Source organism: Haliotis asinina, chromosome 14 (assembly GCF_037392515.1).
Source record: "Haliotis asinina isolate JCU_RB_2024 chromosome 14, JCU_Hal_asi_v2, whole genome shotgun sequence".
In the NCBI taxonomy this organism is placed as follows: Eukaryota; Metazoa; Mollusca; class Gastropoda; order Lepetellida; family Haliotidae; genus Haliotis; species Haliotis asinina.
The window spans coordinates 18214118-18237757 of NC_090293.1; the positions used below are offsets into that span (position 1 = coordinate 18214118).

The window sequence follows — 23640 nt, forward strand, 5'->3', positions numbered from 1 at the left end:
AAAATGTTGCTCTCCTGAATAGTATCATGTCAGGAAAATAATAAAATAATGATTAAAATGTAAACAGTATGATTATTGGGGATGTATGTTGATTTGTTTTGTAACTACTTATTGGGATCATTACAAGGAGTCTATCACTGTCAGATCCAAGGGGGTGCCAGGGTTGTGTAACATTCCTTGGCGCTTTGCCTTCTCAGCCAAATTGCTTTGTGACATGGGTGTCATGCACACACCCCTTTTTTCACACTCACAGGTATTATGCCTCTTCAGCACTGTCAATCTGACATGTGTTGTACACCCATTTTTATCCCCTGCAAAGCATTTTGCGTGGGGTTGGTATTAAAATGCACCCTGTCCATGCTCATTTATCTTTTCTGTAGCAGAACTTTAAAACCATTCAATATTTCTTCACCAAACTAGATAGATCTGGTGGTGTTTTAGTGCCTTTGGTAGGTTGGCTATTCTTAATAAAATATTTTTCGTGTTTCCATTGCAACAAGTGTGGATTTAGACTGAAATTGGAGATAATGCCCGAGAGATTGATGACTGTGTCTTGTTTGAAAATGGTGGAACTGCGATAATTTTGGCGTGTTTGTTTCATGTATTTTCCACAGCAGTTATAATTTCATTTCATGTTTGAACATATCATTGTTTAGTCTGCACTTTTTGTCAATTCATCATCAAGTTTCATTTTATGTGTATATTTCATCCCCATTCCATCTTGTGTTTTTGCAGTGGCGTGATGTCTTGGCGTGACAGGTGAAGTTCGATCATAGTTTATTTTGCACACATTACTAACATGGTAGATTATTTTGTTGGCAACTCTTGGAAGGTCAACCTCATCTGAATTTATTTATTTATTTATTTATTTATTTATTTATTTATTTATTTATTTATTTATTTATTTATTTATTTATTTATTTATTTATTTATTTAGACTTCTAGTTCACATGGTAGCAGAAATCCTTTGTATTTCAATGTTTATGTAACACAGATGTTAACCGACAGCAAAAGTCTTATCATATGTTTTATTTCTTCAATTATATTTGTTGTATCAACAGATGTGTTGGGAATTACCCATTTTATGATATATATTTTACGACAAATGTAGATCATTTGAACAATTACAGTGTTTTCATGAGGTTGAGTTTCTATTGTTGCCAAATTACTCATATCACTCCAAGTTTGTTTTTTTGTTATGAATTATGTTGTAGACATTATATGCGACAGTTTACTTATTTTCAAAGGCCATTTAATAGTCCAGTTGTCTTTGCTTTATAACTGTTGATAAGAAATAGAATTTTCATTTTTAGTGGATGTTGTTTTTTGAAACAATGAGGGATTAATGTTGGTATGGTTCTGACAGTTTGCGTAGTTCTAGCTTAGCCATTTTCACAGCATGCAGAGTTTAGAGTAGATGTAGTTGTCTCCCTTGGATCACCATGTTGTTTTGAAAAGAAGAGCGAGGATGAAAATGCATTTTGAAGCTATTGATTATTTCTCCATGTACTTGATCTCTTAAAGAATGCTTTGAAACTTCTTTCCTCCTGGACTTGCAAATGGCAAATGAAGATTCAAAGCTGCCTGCTTTTTCGGAATTGCGATTAAAGCTTGTATTGGTTGCAAATATATTTTCTCAAAAAGCAAGCTTTAATTTGTGTTGAGACTATTACCATAATCTGGAGTAAATAATGCAGTAATATTTCATCAAAAAAGTTTAAACTTCAGCATTTTCAGCCTCAATTGTTCAGTTGTTGCACATCATTTAGTTTTCTTCTTCCTGAACATGTTAAACAAAACAGTTTAGAATTTTACAACAATCAGAAGACAGCTTTTTGACCGTGTGTGTCACTATGTCATGTATGTTGTATGTCTGCATGCAGTTATGAGTGAGTGAGTGAGTTTGGTGCTTCTTTCAGCAGTATGCCAGTTACTTCAGTGCATGTCCGCCAAATGTGGCTCAAAAGCCCATTGTGATGCAGGTTTGAAACTTGTCACTTTCGTAGACCTGGCATAAAACCCACAAGTCTCTGCTCCATGGCAGATTGCAGCATCTTAGATGTCTGGGCAATGTTTGCTCTCCTCTTGCTTCAAACTGACCGGAGTCATCGACTAGACAGACATTTAAGGAAAATAGCCTCCATCTCTTAATAAAGGTCCCTTTCCTTGATGTACATTTTTGAACCTTGATTGTTGTTCATCAGTGGACTGCATGAAGTCTCACGTATGTATTCACATTACTGTGTGAAGGGAATTTTTTGATTAGTAAATCCAAATTGGATGCATGAAAACAGTGGTACTGTTTAATGAAGTAAATATTTAACGAAGCACTCATAATAGGTTTTGATGTCAACAATTTGCATGTGACCAGTTTTATACTATGGAGGCTTACACGGTTTCATATACGTAGGTTATTCAATGTGATAGCGTTTTATTTAACTATTTTGATAGCTGTTAAATGTTTTAATGTAACGTCACCATGCTCTGTCAGAACTTGAAATGGGACAATGGAGTAGCCTAGTGGTTAAACCTTTTTTGTACCATGTGGAAAACCCAGGTTCGATTCCCCATGAGCATAAAGTTTGAAGCCCATTTCTAATGTGCCCTGCCATGATATTGGTGGAGTATGTCTAAAAGCAATGTAAAACCACACTCTGTCAACCCCAAAACTTCATAGCACTCTAGTGGTGAAGGTGAGACAGATGATTCTGAATCTCCTGTGGTGTTTATTTGATTGGCACTGAGGAGAATAAAGAACATGTACTCAAACGTTTATGAATAATATTTCTTTGAGACATTGCACAGATATTCTAGGTATCGTAAGCAATAAGGAACTTGTTCTTGGAAATGCTTTATGTCTGCTGTTTCCACTTCTTGTTGATGGTGGTGGAGAAGGAGCTAAAAGCACCGATTTTCATTCAGCAGACCTGGGTTTGATTCCCTCATCAGTCATGCTGGTTGGATATTGCCCCAGTGGGTTGTAACAGTGCAAGTAGGTGGAATACATAAGATATTGTACAAGTGGGTTGTAACAGTGCAAGTAGGTGGAATACATAAGATATTGCCGCTGTGGGTTGTAACAGTGCAAGTAGGTGGAATACATAACATGTTGTTCCAGTGGGTTGTAACAGTGCAAGTAGGTGGAATACATAAGATATTGTCGCAGTAGGTTGTAGCAGTGCAAGTAGGTGGAATACATAAGATATTGAGCCAGTGGGTTGTAACAGTGCAAGCAGGTGGAGTACATAAGATATTGCACGAGTGAGTTGTATAAGCACTTGGAATTGGCAGTACATAAGATATTGCACCATTAAGTTGTAACCACACAGGTGGGCAGGAATATATTACAGTGCAACAGTGAGTAGTAACAGCTCTAGTAGGCAAGAATGTTGTTTACAACTGTGATGGCTGTAGGTTAGCCCATAGCAGGGAAGCTGAATGAATGACCGAGGTCAGTCTCACCTCTGTGTAACCCCAGATGTTGCACTGGCCACTCCCTAACCACTATGATAAACACACAGCTGTCTGGTACCACTCCGACTCATCAGGAGTTATGTCCCTGGATGTGCCACTCCCCAGCTAGTTGACAGCTTAGAGTTATTGTTCACTTCCAATAGTCAGGGAACAGTTTGCCGGATCAGTAAGGATGGCTCTGGGTCACCCCAACGTAAGCATGAGTTGGTTCATTAGGACCAATATCCATGGTTTGTATACACCTAGTTTGTCATACAGACCCTGAAGCAAATCTGTCCAAGTAAACCCATCCTCTGATCACACCTCTTTTAATTAGGATAGGTAGGTAGGATCTTTCTTTTTCACATTTTTTTTTAATTTGTGAAATAAGTTTGGTGGCCTTGATATCGACTTTATCTATCAGAATTACTGATGTCCTTCAGTGCCGGAAAAAGGCAGTGGTATGTGATAGCTTATTTCATTTATACCACTTAAAAAAGGGTCAGCATCAGTCAGATAATCGGAACCACAGCAATGTCTCCTTGTAGGGCTTAAGTTGACATGCAGGAGAGAAATAAAATACTGATGCTGACAGAACAAACCATTTCAATGGTCTGCTGGACTACAACTTTTCATGGATTTAACCAGTATTGATTTTGACAATCCAACAACTCTAGTAGTCATTATCCAGCCATCATATCAGGTTTAGAAAATTTTGTTTCATTGTTTGACAACAAGCTGCATGTGCATTATCAGAAGTGGACACAAGATTCACTTGTAGCTATTTCGTGTCAAACAAAATCTTCTCATGAGGTCACTTGGAACTCTGCCTTGTCAAACAAAGTGTTGTCAAGTCACATGCAGCTGTGTCTTGTCATACAATGTGTTGTCATGAAGTCCCTTGGAGCAATGTCTTGTCATGCTGGATGATGCTTTCAAGTGAGTTGGTAATGGTGGAAGATTTTTTTGTCTTCATGATGACATTCAAACATAGTCTGCCCATTTTGAACATGGTCTGTACGTTGATCCTGACGACCTCCATGGTGTTGTCCGCAGGTTGTCTGCCCATTGTGAGCACGGTCAGTGGTGTTATTCTGACTGCCTCCAAACTGTCGTTCTGATTGTCTGCCCTTAGTTAACAGTCTTTGGGATTGATCCTGACCATCCCTGCAAAGTCATTCACAAATGGTCTGTGGTACGGTTCTGACTGCTGGCATGATGCCAGTCACAGATTGTCTGATCACGGTCAACATATGGTTTGATCCTAACCACCTCCACAGTGTCATTCATACATTGTCTGCCTATTGTGAGCATGTTGTGGCAAATTTACATGTTTGTTACTATGTAGGTGCAGTCATCTTTATGCCTCGCCTCGCCTCGCCTCTACTGAATCAGGCCAAACAGTTTCATACCTGACCAAGAAAAACACAAAGAATTAAATGTAAAATCTGTCAGTGTATGGAAGTCTCCAGCTAGTGAAATCATTTTCTTTGTTCATCAAGAACTCTAAATTATGTTGTGCACACATTGAAGTAAGATTAAACACAATCTGGTTCTTTCAATCACATTTGATGAGATGGCAAATCAGGGTTGGAATAAGTTCCCAACAACTGTGTCCTGCTTTGTGCTAAACTGGTTCAGGTTGTCCGATTTTTGTGTGTTTGATAGCACATCTTAGTATCCAAATGATGAGGACCATTGCACATGACATTATCACCTAGACACGATTATTGGGTTCATATTACAAGAATATTGCCAAACTGAAGATGAAACAAACAAATGTGATGGCAAGATAGTAAGCTTTAGTTTCCAAAATGAAGGTTTGGCAGTAGATTAATCGTATTAAGAGTCAGGGCCACACAGGACTGTACCAAGGAGTCAGATTTACACAGGGCTGTACCAAGGAGTCAGGGCCACAAAGGGCTGTAGTCAGGGCCACACAGGGCTGTACCAAGGAGTCAGGGCCACACAAGGCTGTACCAAGGAGTCAGGGCCACACAGGGCTGTACCAACGAGTCAGGGCTACACATGTCTGTACCATGGAGTCAGGCTACACAGGGCCAAACCAGTGTCTGCAGTGGTTATCCAGAAGGTTGAGTTTGAGTTTCACAGACACTTGCCATGGTCAACTGGTTTTATTGTCCATTTAGCTAGTCATTAACCTGCTCAGTGATCTGTTGATTCCAGAATATCATCAGGCTAGACAAAGCCCTTGGAAACCAGTACTCGATCTTTGGGAATTCTGAAATAATTGGAATACTGATATCCCCTTCCTGGTCATATTTTCATTAATTGGTTAGTGGATTTGTTGTATAAATACTCCTCCAGTAACATGAAGGGTGCTTTTCGTCTGTCTCAGAGTCCCTGAATCACATTGTTTTCCCTCGTACCTAACCCTCCCTGCAGTGCTAAAGCTCAAAATGGAGAAAGTCTAGATTTCCCTAGGTTCTCCAAACTGACTGGGGCTCCTTTTCAATTTAAATTGGTTTACTTGTTGCTATCAAAATTATATGTATATTCATCGACTAACCGTCTTAGGGGAATCAACTCTAGAGTTGTACAAAGTAGCACCCCTTCGGAGGTTGTGAATCCCATATTCTCTGTCTTCTCTGTCAGCAATATACACAAGAGACCTGATATAAGGAGTCATGCAGACTTGGTTACCAAAAGCGGTGCTGTACAGCAATAAACCCTTTACATATGGGATATGTTGTGATTCTGGGTTCAAATTTTTGAATTGCCATGATGGTCTTGGCTTGTCTGCATCATCATCATCATCATCATCATCATCATCTCTGTTGTAAGACAGACCCTAAACATATTTATGTACCTTAGCTATAGGTTTGCAGTTCATTTTGTGTTCATGCTTATGTTAAAACACTGATCCATGAACATAGCATTTGTATTGCTCAGTGACCTTTAAACTCCAGGTTCATGAAATGTGCAACGTAATCCTGCTGATGCAGTTTACCTAATTTCCTTTCTTAAAATTACATAGGAAGCTGTCAAAACTGGCATCTGCCCAATCCGGCAAGTTGTCTCCATCCCATCCATGGCTTGTACATTTACCATCAGCTCTACAATCCAGCACTTTGTCTTAACCGGATTGTTTCTTCAGTCCCAATTTTACTGTATAAGGGTTTTGTCCGACAGTACTAAAGTTGATTGTCAGAATCAGATGAAATAGTTAACAATACTAATTCGGTCAATGCTGCATTTTATGAATTATACTTGCAGTTCAACATTCCCTTGAGCATTTAACAAAAACGTTTTGAATGAAATCAATGTAGTCAGATTTGGTGCTGTTCTTTTAACCCCAGATCATATTTTTTATGACCATAGTTCATTTGTGCATTATCCACAGATAAACAGCAAGTGATCAGAACAAAAACACACACAGAATGTTACATCCATATTGCAAAATAGTTTCTAAATGTTGTTAGGAAGTCTGAAAGTTACTAGCCCACAAAATAGTTCACTAGCCCTAGTCAGAATGCAGAAACTACGAAAAAGATACAAAAATGGATGAAAATAAGATACCGTTGGTTTGACACAGGTTTCATCATTAAGCTGCTAATATGATGAAAATTTTTATTTGGCCATAATCATGCAGGACCTGATCATTTATGTATAGTTTGGGGCAGCAAAAGTGCAGAGGTAAATAAGCAAACTGTTGGGCAGCATGAAACAAATACTACTCTCTTTCAGCCTTGATCACTTACACACGAACAAGGGTCACATTAAATGACAAACAAATATTGATAGTCATAAGATGACAAGGGACCAACTGTAAACTGTTAAGTGGTATACATTCAACAAGTTAATGAATGACCCAGATCTGTTGAGAGTTGATCAGAAGAATGTACCCAGTCACACGTTTTTAAGGGCATCACAGAACCATTAGTCTCTTGCTCGTGCTGCCATTCAGTATGGATGACAAGCCTACAGCAATTGATTTATTCATTTGTCTTCTACACTGCAACTCTGACAACATGAAGTCATAACACTGTCTGTTACCGGACGATTATTTTTTACTACCGTCATGTGAAAGGATCGGGCATTAACATAAGAATGAGTTGAAGGGAAATAGCACCACTCCCAGCAGCATCTGACAGGATGGCACAAAAGGTTTGTCTTTCGGCTCCGCGTGCCTTGAACATGAAAGAATCACACTCAAACCATCATAGTGCATACCTTGATCAGGTGACAATGTCCTACAGTTGTTCCTCACAAGGAAGGCTGTACGGGAGCCCACCGGGGTGATGGACATGGGTTGGGCAGGCTGTAGCTGCATGTGCTTTTTGAATTTGGAGAAAAAAAAAATATTGTTAAATTCAAATATTTAATACCAGTTGACTATCTTGATCCACTTGTTTATGGACCTCAGGTTTATCACTGACTTAGGATAGTAGAAGCAGACCCAGAATCAATGTTTACTGGAGATGATTGAGTCATATGTTGTAGATTAGTTTTGTTGGTTGGTTTCACTTACAGTGGAGTTTTGCAAACTAAGTATGATTCAGATATTTTTTATTTTGGCATTACTATGAATTAAAATCAATGAATGCTTGACTAACTTCATGATTAAATTATAATTGTAAAATTAGTAAAGTGTGTTGCAGATGTGTTTGACAGCTTTGACAGAATATTTTTTACTTACTTACGATGGTTCAAAATAGCTTTATCATAAGCTGAATATGGTTAAACTGAAACGCAAGTGAATAGAGATGGATTTGAAGTAACTAACTAAATAAATGAATAAATAAATTTGTAAAAACAGTTAGTTAATGAATACATTTATAAGGATAAAAACAAATTAAAATAAAACAAAGTTAATGAATAAATTCAGATATTCATAGACATTAAATAAAAACAATATGTAGGGAGTAAAATGCATGAATTTTCATGTTTGAACACAACACTCTTGAATTTTTCTTGTTGAACTAACAGATGCTTAGAACACATCAGTGGCTTGTAAACAATGGTCGACCAGCTAATATACTTCAGCTCATTTACCCAGTCACTGATATACAATAGAGATTAGGACCATTGACCACAATCATGGCCACTAGCCTTTCCTTTGAAGAAAGATATTAAAAGACATGGTGGAGGCAGTGACCCTGGTTTACCACCACTCGTAGGGAAGCTTTGTTTGTTGCAAGCTGCAATTGGCCCTTGTTGTCGGAGAATGGGTACATTATTATTCTGTTGTATTTTGAGCAGAGGAGACATAGATGACTGAACTGACATGTGGGGAAAACATTCTATGGAATTTCAGATATTTGACTCAGGGTATGGTCAGTTTCAATGCCCTGTTAATTTTAGAAGAATGTTAATTTGAAACTGTCTTATTTAGGAGGGATGTTATAGATGGTTACATGCATTTGATGAAATGAATTTACATTTCATTACATTTACATTCATTTACATTACATTTCAAATCTCTGATGGTACAATTGTTAAAATCAATTTATCACAAGTGATACATTTGCTACTTTGACAAAGAATATTACCGCTTTGTTTTGATATTCCGATTACGTCAGAAGGAATAAACTTGTGTTTATAAATAAGATAATTTTACCAATTATAATGAATTAATTTTGAAAGTTTGTATAGGGACACTTGGTGATAACATCAGAGTACATAGTAAGAAAGCAGTGTTACTATCTATGATGCAAGGGATGCGGGGTGGGGTGAATGGGTGGTGGGGGTGGTGGTTAAAGCATTGACTTGTAATGCCAAAGTCCTGGGTCTGATTCCCCACATGGGTACAATGCGTGACATTACTGGAATATTGCTGAAAGTGGTGTAGAACCAAACTCATGACACAAGGCTCTAGATGTGTTTTGCCATGAATAATTTATTTTTTATGCTTAATATATTTTCTCTTAAATGGTTTAATAGAATTAGTTGAAATGTTTTGTGGGTGTTTGTTACTACAGAAAGGCCCAAGTATGTTCAAGGCATGAATGAGGCCGCTCAATAGACTGTTTGAATGTAAACGAAAAATAATTTTAAGTCTTTGACCCAAAATCAAGAATCTTAACACTGAACAGACAATGAAACATGCAAAAAAATATGACCGATCTTTATCATCAGGCAGGTATATTGATACACAGAGATCCATTTGAAATGTATTGTTATGCATTAATCAATTTATCTGAGGATTACCCCTCATCAAGGTGGAATTTGACTTGTGTTCTTGTAGAACTTTATGGGTTTTGAGAGTGAAACTGGAAGTGATTACATTTTGCTGGATGGAGATTTTGTAGTATATTGGATGGGTTTGGATTTAATACAATTTATATTGTCTACAACATTGGATGGGTTTGGATCTAACAGTGGATATTTAGATGAGAACATTGGATGGGGTTTAAATTTAACACAGTGGATATTTTGTAGAACATTGGATGGGTGTGGATTTAACACAAAAAGTATTTTGTAGAACATTGGATGGGTTTTGTATTTAACAGTGGATATTTTGTAGAACATTGAATGGGTTTGGATTTAACACAGTGGATATTGTTTAGAACATTGGATGGGTTTTTATTTATCACGATGGAGCTGGATTATACTGGGTGAATATTCAGTGGGACATTTAGTGGATTTTGGATTTTAATGGATGGATACTCCGTAGGACATTGGATGGGTTTGTAATTATGATGGATTGATATTCAGTAGGGTTTTGAAAGGATTTTTGAAATAATGGGAAAATAATGGACGAATATTCAGAAAATGGATGGGTTTTGGATTTTCCTGGATATGTAGTTAGTCATCCTGGATGGGAACTGAGTTTTCTGGTTGATACGGGATTGTATTGTATGTGTATTGGACTGCTACACACCAAAAGGTAGTGTAGCTGTAACTAATAATTCATTGATTTTGTATTTTACCATCAATATCAGAAACAAAGTTATCAATTTCAATATTAACTGACATGCAGATAGGGATGTTACAAATACTAGCTTAAGTTAAGTAACTACCAATGAGAAATGATAAATTATGAGTCTGCAATGAAAGTGACCACCAGAAATGTAATAAAGAGAATCATTAAGAAATACAAGCATCCAATGTCTCAGCTGTCACCAATATTTTCATGTGAATGGCCTGAGAGAGATGCTTCATGTGTCAGTAAACATTGTTGCGGCAATGGTGTTGCAGAAGAATAACTGCAGCCTCCTGTCAGTGACTTACAGGGCTGTCTGGCCCAGTGTCTAGTGAAGGGTCAGAGGTCAGACCGACCAACCAAGCGGAACCGTGGCCAGCCAGCCTGCCTCACTGCTGAGGCAAGCTAGACCTAATTGTGAGTTGGAAGATTGTTTACACAATAAGTCTTCAAGTATTGGCCCTTTGTGAGAGAGTCTCTCAATTGCTGGGCTGTATCACTCTTTCTCTGTCTATAGGGTTGCCATTTTTATCCTGAAGGAATGTGGCGAGGAGTGTGAATATATTTCTGCCTTGAAGTGAGGTAACTGACCCTGGATACATCAGTGCGGAGACTCAGGGGACTGCAGACATGGAAAAACAAGGGGTAACTGTGTTTTGTTGTTTGTGAGCTGAGAGGTAGGACTGGGGTAAGGGCTCATGTAATGGGCTTCTCCTGCTGTTGGCAACTGAGATTGACCCACTTCAGCCAATTGGTGGCTTGAGGTGTGGGAAGATCTCCTACTGTTATCAACTAACAACAACATTTTGTACTTGGTGACTGAAACGCGGTGGCCTATGAACATTTCACTAAACGTCAGCATCTGCAGCAATTGTGTCACACGTTCCTCTTGAATCTTTTCTGGTGGGATTTACTATTTTATGAGGTAATTGGCAAAAACTGTGTAGGTGTGGAATGCACATTGAAATGGTTTTGGGAAAGAATGGCTGGACTGTTTGTTTCCTTAGATCATCCTCATCTTCCGTCTAAATACCTAGTTATGCATAGTAATGGATGTGGAGAAGAATGTTGATATATAAATGTCAAATAACTACCCTTCTTATCTTGAAAATATGAATGAATATTTAAATAGCATAAATTGAGTTTCTGATCTAAAAGCCGAACGAAATGTCATGAAATGGGTCTTTGGTTCAGGAAGCTAATGTGTTTTGAAGGGGTCTTCAAGTGTGTTGGTGGGGTGTATGTATGTGGGTGGAGTGGGGTGGGGTGGGTTTGTGGAAGGGGATTTCTGGGGCTATCTATCTGTATTCATTGAGACTGTTTTTGTGCATGTGCTCCTGTGAAGAGATATCAGTGCGTTGATTGAATGGAACACTATTGAAATACCTGTTTGAACAGCGTTGAAATGAAGATGGACAATTTGAGTTAATTTTGATTTAAATGTGTTTTATGTTGGCGAAATAATTATATGCCAATGAAACTTTATGTACTTCTCCTTGGTTAATTGTTCGATAAGGGTTTTGAATGTTCACTTTTAAAGTCAATTAAATTGTTTTATTTGCAGGTGGTTCTTTAAATTTTGTGTCAGTTTGAATGTAGTGTTTTTTATCCTGTGAAGTAGGGTCTTGGTGGATTAATATTGAAGATCACATGTCATTATATTTCAGGTTGACATTTCTGTTGCAGTCAATTTGATTCCACTGAATTCATTACATAAATTCTTTTACTAGCCTAAGGCTTCATATGATGTGCCAAATGCATTTCTCTTCAAATTTGGATAATCGTGAAGTTACATTTTTCATACCATTTGTTTCATTAATTTCTGCAAAGAAACCTGAAAGGCTTCAGGACTTTGATTGAAAGGTCAAATGGTTGAGAGCATTTTGATGAACAATTTGTGATAAAATGTGTTTTTACAGCAGGTGATACCTGTAACAGGAGCTTCAGATTACGTGAAATGGGTGTGGTGAGACAACTCCTAACACCATCAGGGAGTGGGTGCCTAGGGCATTATGGGATAGGTGTCAGCTGCATGAAAAGGATTCAGCTTTAGACTGAAATAAGTATTGTTCTAGTTTTCGTTTGTATTTAGTTTGTAGAAAAAGTTTTTCTTTCATTTTTTTAAAAACAAAAAACCCAAAGTACTTTCGGTACAGAATAATCTATTTGAAATTATGATGGTTAGGTTTTGGGGGGTAGATTTAGCTTGCAAATGTGTTGGGTTGTTAGTATGTTTCTCAGTTTATCTAGGGTCACTGGGCCTAAAGGCGTGCATTGTTGGTTGCTCTTACAGCTTGTCTAGTCCAAATTTGATGTTTATAGGTAGAATAATGCTTACTTCCTAAATATATATAATTTTGATACTACAACAAATCCATTAAAATTGAAATGGAGCCCCACTATGTTGGGAGATACAGGCCTGCTTCATATGGAGCACTGCAGGGAGGGCTGGACAGGAGGGAAAATAATGTGGTTGAGAGACTGTGAGACAGACTAGTTAATAGGCTGCTGTGATTCCAATGGTTTAATGTAGGCTACTGTTGAACATTTATTCAGCCTATCATCCCTTGCTTCTGATCAGACCGTTGGGATGGTTGTGATACAATTCAGTGTCCATTTGCTCACTTACTCCTTTCACTATGGCACAGTTCCTGTATAGTTTGTCAAGGTGACAATAGATCGGGGTGGCAAGATTCATTAACTCGGTTGTGTGACATACCCCAAGAATGTGGATCTGTGCTTGGTGTATGTATCAATTACTAGCAGTGGTGACTGTTGAGGGGGAAGCTGTTAGTTAGTAGCCATAGTCTATTGCAGCATCCTGTTGTGATCAACTACTGCACTACTATTTCAGTAGTTTCTCTCTCTTTGTGTTGTGTCATTTGAAGTCATGTCTCAAATGAATGTTTTGGTTTATATGAAATAAAAACAAGTTGAGGTAGTTTCAGTCTCTTTTAATAGAGAGTGAGTTTTGTTTTACGCCGCTTTTAGCATTATTCCAGCGATATCGCGGCAGGGGACACCAGAAAATGGGCATCACACATTGTACCCATGTGGAGAATCGAACCTGGGTCTTAGGTGTGACGAGCGAACGCTTTAACCACTAGGCTACCCCACCGCCCCAGTCTCTTTTAGTAATCCCAGACCAAGTATTGTGACGTGAAGCTGCAAGTCTGTCTCTAACATCCTGTATTTTGGGTTAGGCATTTGTCAACGGAAGTCAATTACTAAGCTATCAATAGTTACACAAGCTATTGATGCATTGATAGTTCTTCATTTCTACCATCGATTAATTACTATCGGAGACTCAAAAAGTGCAATCTATCAATAGTTTGATGCATCGTAACAGGTCTTATCACTGGATAGTTTGGTCCAGACCTGATACATTACTTGTCACCTTGTTGAAATATTGCTGAATAATGTCGCTTGTTATGCACAAGGTTTTATCTTGAATTTTTAGGTGATATTTCATTTAAGATGCAAAAAGGAACAAGAGAGTTGTAATCTATTAGTTGGGTAGTTTTGTAATTATTTTGCTTTTCACCCACAAATCCATCGCCGGCATATAATGGCAAGGATGAACTTTGTATTTCTGTAATATTATTTTTGATTCCCCATATGGGTATAATGTGTGAAGCCCATTTCTGGAGTCCCAGCTGTGTGCTGGAATGTCGCTGAAAGCGGCATAAAACTGAACTCACTTGAGTGGTTAGAGTGTTTGTCTGAAAGCTTAAAGTTTGTGTTTCAATCTCCAGACCATGTCATACATAAAGGACATTAGGAGGTGATAGTATTGTTAATCTGCTTGGTGATCAGCATAAGAACAAGCTGGTTCGTCATCCTTGTCCTTTGTGCGTGTGAGGTGTCCTTGTTAAACTGCAGCTTACCGTCTCAGTGGATGAGTCGTATACAGACACATGCACAATTTATGTCAATGAAGGTCGATGGTGGTAGCCTAGTGGGTAAAGCGTTCGCTCGTCAGGCTGAAGATCCGGATTAGATTCCCTACATGGGTACAATGTTTGAATCCCATTTCTGGTGTCCCTTGCTGTCATAACGGCATGAATGAAACTAAACTCTCTCTTTTACTATGACAACCAATAATCTTGAACATAACATTGAACCCCCAAATAGTCTCCCTTGTCTTGTGCGTGAGTGACTCAGGTGTTGTGGTGTCTTTGAAATGGAGTTCACACATCGTGTTGCCCATGCATAGAATCAAACCAGCATCTTGATGATTTAGCCAGCATCATTGATGATTTAACCCCTTGCCTACCCCATATGAGCTGAATAAGGGAGAGTGGGATGCGAAAAGGATTTTAAATAACTGATTTGTACAGTTACTTCCATTTTGAAATGGCTCATCTGTACTGTTGTGTTCCATCAGCTTTACAAGTGCCTTTGTTGTCAACTCTTGGTTTGGACCCCTTGCCCGCCAAGATGTGAATCAGTATGGTCTTAACAGCATTTAGCAATATTCCATCAATATCATGGTTCGAAACCAGAAACAGGCTTCACATGCTGTAGCTGTATGGCGAATCAAACCTAGGATGAGTGGACACTTTTATCACTAGGCTTTTCCCACCAACCCCGCTTTTTATGGTCCACCTAAGTGCCCTGGTCCTTGATGGGCTCTTGTTGTGCTTGTTTTGAAATATTCGAGCCTCAGGGTGATTGTGTGTTATTGTACAGTTTGGGTTGTTGGTCCACACATCAGTCACAGATTCATCTGATCCATACGCCGTTATTTACAGGCTGATGTCACATAGCTGGAATATTGCTGAGTGCAGCGTTAAATAAAAACAAAGAATACACACACATTAGATAAATTAGACAAGTGCAAAAATGTCATTTCAGTTTGGGCGCAAATTTTGTGAGGTACAAGATGGGACATGATGTACAGTGATTCGTATTAACCACCTCAATTTGTATCTGTCTATTTATCTCATTGTCTGCATTTGGAGCCAATTGTGAGATGTTGATGTAACAAAGCTGTGCACCAGGAGAAACAGGGTCTTTGGTTGCTTGCCATGAATCTGGGGCCTTCTCTCTGTGTGAGAGTAGATGCCTGCCTGCCTACCCTGTTCTGAGCTCATTGGCTGTCCAGCCACTCAGTCTGGGGAAACTAGTGCCAAAGAATGTTTCACTTTGTGATTCTGACGCCAGGAGCCACACCAATTCTCTATCCTGCCCATAATATCTTCATAATGTCCACAGCTCTGCAAAGTTCAAGCTTTGAAAGGGTTCTGTGTGATCAAATGGTCAAAATTTGTTTTATTTCCAACAAATTATCTCAGTTTTTGATCCTCCGTTGTGGGTGTTTTGTTCTTTGTTTAACTTGAAATGTCATGCTGACGACAGGCATCTATGACGTTTACATTTCAAAGGAAGGTTATGTTTCAAGTGTTTTCTACCCTAGCCCCTGGAAAGTTGCGAGTCCGAATGACAGGTCATATTATAGCCTAGTATCATGAGTACTGTCTGGTAGTGTAGGGAAGTAGTTCAAATCTCACAATTGATGATTTGTTCATTATAACCAATAAGTCATTGAAAAAGATTGGTTAGCATCATTTATCAAATTCTCCTGGTTAGGTTTGTTAATGTACCAAAAATATAGAAAAACATGCATTTCTTAATTTCACAACTTAAAGGATGAGTTATATATTAGGAGCACAAATTTCGGGAGTCTGTGACATAAATTCAGTCATGACAAGGAAAGAGTTTGTAGCGCTTGTGACATGTAACAGATGAAACCAACCTTTTAAAAAATATTTGTAATGGAAACAAGTGTTAAAAAATTGTTTGTGTTCGTTTATGAGGAGACATGATTGATTGTTTGGTCATGTAGTCATTGTGACCAATCTTTTTCGTTTGATATAATCTGACCACCACTACTGTCTGGACATTAAATTTGAAGAGTGAATTATTTTTGGAAGCTCTGCAGTGTCAAATTATAGATATTATTCCTCAGCTAATATATCAAACTGTGATTATGACTTCAAGGCACCACTGATTTTAGTTCTTATTGTAGTTAGTTGTACACATTTGGACTTAAATATACAGCAAGTTGGAGGGAGTCAGTTAACAAATGGACTCTTGACTCTTTCATAGGCTTCTATAGTGATATCTGAAGAAACTCTAAAATTCTTAGGACCCATGCTTGCCATAAAAGGTGGCTATCCTTGTCGTGAGAGGTCATTGTGATTGTGTGGTCCGCCTAACTGACTTGGTCGACACATGTCATTGCTTTCCCACTGAGCAGATTGATGCTCATGTTGTTGATCACTGGATTGTGTGGTTCAGACTCGATTATTTACAGCTGGAATATTGCTGTGTGCGGCGTAAAACTAAAGTCACTCACTAAAATTCTGAGAACCTTCGTACGTGTTTGCCAAGAGTTGGTTGTCATCAACACATGCTTGTTGTAAGAGACCACAAACTGCATCAGGTGGACAGGCTTGTTGTCTTGGTTGACGCATGTCATCATATCACAGCTGTGTAGATTGATGTTCATACTGTTGATCACTGGATTGTCTGGTCAAGACTCAATTGTTTACAGACATCTGGAATATTACTGAGTGCATCATTAAACTACAAACATTCAAAACAAACCTGCCTGTCAACCTGGCAGCCTTCACCTAAATATGCCTACGTGCCTACCTATCTACCCGTCAGTCCATCTAGCCATAAACCAGTACCTAAATACCTGTCTATCCAAGTCTGCTGATCTATCTGCCTATCTGCCTATCTAACTGTCTACCTGCAGTCCTATTGTAGCTAGGTATTGGTTTTTCTATCTAGCTATCTGTGTGGACACATAACTACCTGTATATCTACCCCATAGGTAAATGTCTCCTCGAACATAAGTTACTCTGTTGTTACCTGTAATCAGTGGTGACCTCGTCAAGATCTGTGACAACTTCTTGACATTATATATTAATGCCATAAATTGGATACCCCGTGAAAAGTAGCACTTGTTTGTGTCAGTGGATAGCCTACTCCAGGAGTATTCTCATTATACCTGACAGAATTTGCTTCCAGTTCATATAACCTTTCAGCAGTTGGGCTTGGGAAGCCAAGTGGTCCAAGCGTTTGTCCATCATGGTTTGTACCCAGGTTTGATTCCCTGTAGTATAGTGTTGGATGTCCCACATGGGTGCAGTATGTGAAACCAATTTCTGGTGTCCCCCACCATATTATTACTGGAATATTGCTAACAACGCTGAATGCTAAATTCCCTGATTTTCCTGTTAGTATAGTTACCCTTGTTCTCTGCTAAGGAGCAGTGGGATAGTGGTTAAAGTGTTCGCTTGTCATGCCGAAGGCCTGGGTTCGATTGCTGGAATATTGCTTATTTCTCATAAAACCCAACTCAATCACTGTCCTCTAGTACATTTCAATATTTACGAATGTGAAGCAGTGACATACTCACTTGCTTTCTAATTTCAATTAATCTAGTTAGTGAAGTGTGTTTTGACAAGAGAAAGTCAAATGTTATGAGACATTTTAAAGAACATGGTGTCCCCAACTGTCATACTGATGGATAGACCTCCAAACTCAACTTATTGTTGCTCTGAAGCCTCGTGTTGTGATTGGGTAGCCCAGTGGTTAAATCGTTTCCTTGCAGCGCTGAGGATGCTGGTTCGATTCTCAATATGGTACAGTGTGCGAAGCTCATTTTTGGTATCCCTGCCATGATGTTTGCTGGAATGTTGCAAAGGCCACTTAAAACTTCACTCACTCACTCACTCACTCACTCACTCACTCACTCACTCACTCACTCACTCACTCACTCACTCACTCACTCACTCACTCACTCACTCACATGTTTGGGTTAGATTTTCAAGGTTTAATGGTGCTGACTAGCCATAATAAACTGAATACCTGCCCATGCTGCTTTGTACAGCCAGGCAACAATGGATGGACGCTTGAATTATGACTTTTTCTCTTATATATTTATATTGTATTGTATTGGTGTCACAAGAATTTATGATAAACTGGTTTTATCATGCAAGACTGTTCTCTATCAAGTACTTTGGATAGGCCAGTAGTGTCATCATTTCTTATTTACAAAAAAACCGTTTGACTTCCCCTTTTGAGTTCCAACCCATTTTTGGTGTTCTATAGCTATTCTTTTTCTGCATTCACAACTACTTATGAAGTTATATTTTTAATATCAAAACTTTTGTGAAACTTATTATTGAAATGTTAATTTAAATATGACAGCCATCAAGGTTCTGTTCCTTCCTGGTGTGAAGGATATGTTTTGTTTTAATGTATGATTTCCTGTGATCTTCGTGCTGAACTTGATTGGGATATAAAGTCTTGTCGAACCAATGAGTGAATTATTTCTGCATTTGCTATATGACATTTCTGTGTGCTGCCAACAGTAATAATTGGCAGAATATGAATCACTGGTTTGTTCGGTCCAGTTACACCCACCATCTGCTGTGTTTATTATATGCTGGGTGTGGCAACAAACAAATATTTCTGTTTTAGTGATTGGAAAAGATTGACAGGAAATCATTATGTATTATCTTGATGATAAGGGATACAGGAAATTTTGCTGTACAAATATTTGGCGAATATGTTTTGGAGCAGTCTGTCAAATACTTTAAGTAGGTTGTAGTAGTATTTAATAAATGTTCCTTTTGGAAATCTTTGGAAACATTGCTGAAGTTGTTATCTGTCATGATCACTATATGACACGATCCATTTGGACAGTTGGCCCAGCCAGATGCCTGAGAACATAAATTTTTATTTACCTAACTATCTTGGCCCAGAGTATAAAGATTGATTAAGTTTGATTTTGAAAATCTTTTCAAACATGTCAGTTACGTGCTGAAGTTATTAAATGTAGGCAACATTCTCCTACTGCGATGATGGATACATGTGACCATCTATCTGGTCAGTTGGCCTAGATTATAATAAAATTTCCTTTTGTAAATCTTTTCATGCTTGTCAGTTAGTGCTGAAGTTGTTATCTGACAGCAACATTCTGCTGCTGAGGTGAAGGATACATGACACCATCTATCTGGTCAGTTTGCCCATGGTTCTTGTATCCAGTTAATCCCACATAAACACCAGTGGGACTGGCTGGGATAAGATAACAGGTATCACTGTCAATATTTATCTAGTAAGTATACAGTAAGTATTGCAAACACCAACAAGAGGTCAAATCCCCCATGCTGCTCTTTATAGTTTAACCGGCTGTTGAACGTGACATGACCTCCACCGGACTATAGTGTTAGGTTGAGTGAGTAGAAAGATGGACTTTTGGATAACATTCTGTTGACATTTTCTTTGGGTGAAAGGTGTAAAAGAATTTCAAAATGTTCCTGGAATATATATAAATAGTGATTGTCTACAAAATATAAATGAACATTCTCCAAAAGTTTTTGATTCTATCCGTTTTCATTGCAATAGGAAAAGTGCTTTATTGTTTCCATTTTTGAAAAAATAAATATTTTTCAGAGTTTTTGATAGTATTTCCGGTAATTACTCAGAACACTTGGAGTCAATGTTTGTGACTCTTCTTACTCTTTTGTTTAACACCAGTGGCGACTAACAGGATCGGGTGTTCAGACTGGCTGATTTGGTTGACTCATGCCATCGGTTACCAACAGCACAGTTCGATGCTCATACTGTTGATCGTGAAGCCCATTTTCTGGTGTCCCCCGTCGTGATATTGCTGGAATATTGCTAAAAAGCGACATAAAACTAAACTCACTCACTCACTCATACTGTTGATCACTGGATTGTTCGGTCCAGACTCGATTATTTACAGACTGTTATCATATAGCTGGAATGTTGCTTAGTGTGGCGTAAATCTAACCTAACTCACTCACTGTAATGTGACAGTTGGTAAATAATGCAGCCTCTAGTCAGATAATACAGTGCTTGATGTTGTTAGCCAGATTCCATGCAACCAATTCTACAAGCCTGACCTCCCAATCCACCTGGTGCACCAGTATACATCCCCTAATTTATGTGGATCCACTGTTCTCCTTACACATCATGCAATGATAACATTACATACCAATACACTAAAAACATCATCACATGCATAATGGCCCGGGTGCAGTGTTCAGTATTCATGCAAGCCTGAAGACACTTATTGACAGAAGAACGAGGACAAACCGACTGTTACTCTGAACTTCAAGTTTATTTCAACCTGAATATATATAATGCATTTTACAATTTTGTTTAGCTGTCTTGATGCAAACAGCCATGCTTTTTTTGCTCCCAAGGACTTAAGTATTTGTGTCCTCTCAGTTTGTATGGAATGCAGTGTCATGTATTTAGCAATTCCTTATAATTTCAAATGGAATTTTCACCTTGTGTACCACGCACAGATACAGATGGATCACGCAAAGCAGGTAGAATAAAGTAAAATCTTCTATGGCTGTATTATTCCATCTCACCTGCAGTCTCTGGAATTGAAGTTTCCAAAGTAACGAGGGGTGAAAACTAATGAGTTTCCAACTTAATTGATCAAACACATGCCTCCCAGACGTACTGAAAACTTAACTAAAACGGTATTTTTTACAGTGTGGTATCATGGCACCGTTTTCTGTTTGTCCTTGTTTCAAGCCAGTGTTTACAATGAGCCAAGTTCACCCACATAGAATGATAGAAGCATCATCTATTAATAGTTCTGACTGAAGGAGAAGATGTTAGCTGAGCCAGGTTGGGAGGATGACTCACAGATTGTCTTCTTCTTCTCTGTTTCCAGAGATTGGTGTGTTTACACATATTATGACGTTTGTTGTAAGTTTGTTCCTGCAGGAATATTACGCAGCTCTGGGATGAAGATATCTGTTGTTGGTTCACCTGTCGTGTTGTGACAGGCGGAACGGTAGATAGCTAGTCTTTATTTGGTGTTGTAATATGTAGACTGGTACATTGATTAACTCATGGAGAAGGGGTGGGATATGTTTAAAGATGGCACTTCAGAAATATAATTGTTTCTTTCATGGAATCTGAGGTGTATTTTATACCCACAACACTTTTTACATGCCGGGGGGATATAGTGTGTCCGTCCGTCCACTTTTTTTCAGGTTGGTGGTAGGGTAGCCTGGTGGTTAAATCGTCTACTTAACGTGCCTAAGACTCAGGTTCGATTCTTCATATGGGTATGATGTGTAAACCCTATTTATGATGCCTACTGCTGTGATATTGAAGGGTCCACCCGTCATACTGAAGACTTGGGTTGGATTCCCCTCAACGGCACAAGGTGTGAAGCCCATATCAGGTGTCAGCCGCCCTAATATTGAATATTGAATATTGCTAAAAATGGCGTAATACTAAATTCAGTCACTTTTTTCAGAAGTTGCATAGTCGTTTGTTAGAAAACCCTAAGGACAAACATATTCTTAAACCTCTTTGTGATCACTTCACTGTCCCTTCACTGAACATCAAACGGTTATGGTATTTAATAAGGTGAGAAAACGTCTAATGAAATGAGTGGGTGGTTGTTTAGTTAATTGATGTTTCATATTGGATGGGTGTAATTTGGCAGGCTAGGGAATAGCGAAGAAAGGGACAATTCTCTCACAATCAATATGATAAAGGATCCTGGGTAAGAATATGTGCTCTATAACCTGTCCTGGTCATTACAGGTGATCAACTGGCACTGGGTGGCCTGACATGGTGCCGGTTCCATGATGTGTAGGTTGTTGCTCGAATTGATCACTGAATTGTTTGGTCCAATTTTTTCATATTTTTTATGTGTTATCATTTTATCATTTCATTTATCCGTCTTGTCTGGGTGGAGTTTGTGGATGGGGACAAATAGGTCAGAAAATAATAACTGATCAGTATTGAATAGTGAGGCAACTAATGAGTTTGGGTACTTAGTAGATTGATGCCCTAGTTATTGTCAAGATTGTCAAGTGACGATTTGATGTTTTACACAATGCCTCCATACAGTTATAATATTGCTTAGCACAGTGTTCCAAAGAAACAAAATCACCAGTGATCATGAAAGCCGTGCAGTTGTAGGCTGTGTTTCAGTCAATGTTATCCTATAGCGTAGAGATGCAATCATGAGATTGTTATCACCCAAGGGTGGAATAAAGTCTATTAAGTCATGGTAACTGTGAGAATCAAACATTATGGTAAGTAATCTCATAAATGTAGCCATTATGGTAAATACAGAAGAGATTTGTGGGCCAAGAGGTGGCTGTGATCAGTTCAGCTGACTAATTAATAACTCGTTCATTAGGACAGGAGTTTGTTATGTTAATCATCTGAGATTGTGTTTATCGGTGGTGTTGCAGCTTATAAAGGACAGGCATAAGCAGGCGATTGCCCAGTTAGATGGAACAGGCTTTTAGGCTAGATGCAAGTTTTACTGCATGGCGACAAGTGGGTCTATTATTGGAGTAACTGCCATGACTACTGGTATTGACATTTGAGGGGAAGTGACCCACCTGATATATTGATGTCAGAAATGGGGATTGTATGGCCTAGCGACACCTGAGTGTTGAAAGCCACCAGTGACAAACCACAAATTTCATAAGTATCATGAATTCAACGTCTGCTATATCAGATTTTATTTCAGATTCAGCTTTTTTTTTAATTTCCAGTTTGAAGTTTTATTACCAACTTAAGTATCTGCACTTCAAGTTTGCTCAGAGGTAATTAAGGAAAGTCTCTATGTCAATCCTGTCTTTGCTGTGTGCTGTTTCCTATTTAAGATATCACAGTGGTCTTGTTGAAGGGGCATGGAGGAAAAAGGTTGTTGAGTTATAGCCTTGTGTTTTTAAATGAGACAAAGAAAATCAACATTGGTCGTATGGAGTCTGTACATGGATTAATATGGTGGAATACAGCAGCACTGAACCCAAGTCTCTCACTCACTCCAACCTTATGTATCTTAGCTCCAATCTATATAGTGTACTACCAATATTTGTATATGTTTCTCTTGTGTTCTTGGTTGAATATGTTGAAATACTTGCTGAAGCCAACTCACACACTCCAAAGGGGCGGTGAGGTAGCCTAATGGTTAAAGCATTTGCTTGTCACACCGAAGACCCAGGTTCGATTCCTCACATGGGTACAATGTGTGAAGCCTATTTCTGTTGTCCCTTGCTGTGATATTGCTAGAATATTGCTAAAAATGGCAGAAAACTAAATTCACTCACTCACTCCAAACTTTACCATGTGGTATGCTGGTAATTATTATGCCTTTCCATTAATCATTCACATATTTCTCTGACCCACATTGTGCCATTACGGATGTACGACTCAAAATATGCCAAGTATAGTTGCTTTAGCTATTGATTAGTCTATCATGT

General features: G+C 38.5%; 2 protein-coding genes across 4 annotated transcripts in view; one reads left to right on the forward strand and one right to left on the reverse strand.

Moving 5' to 3' along the window:
* Positions 1-23640, reverse strand: part of LOC137260975 (uncharacterized protein KIAA0930 homolog) — a 225905-nt gene that overhangs the window by 67322 nt on the left and 134943 nt on the right. The gene's annotated exons all lie outside the window — the stretch shown is intronic.
* Positions 1-23640, forward strand: part of LOC137260968 (B-cell CLL/lymphoma 9 protein-like) — a 136618-nt gene that overhangs the window by 11855 nt on the left and 101123 nt on the right. The window contains exon 1 of one of the 3 annotated variants that reach the window (XM_067798556.1): positions 10780-10984. The exons of the other annotated variants lie outside the window; for them this stretch is intronic. The gene's annotated coding sequence lies outside the window, so the exon portion shown is untranslated. Of the gene's footprint in view, positions 1-10779; positions 10985-23640 lie in introns of those variants that run through there. 3 annotated transcript variants of the gene reach the window in all.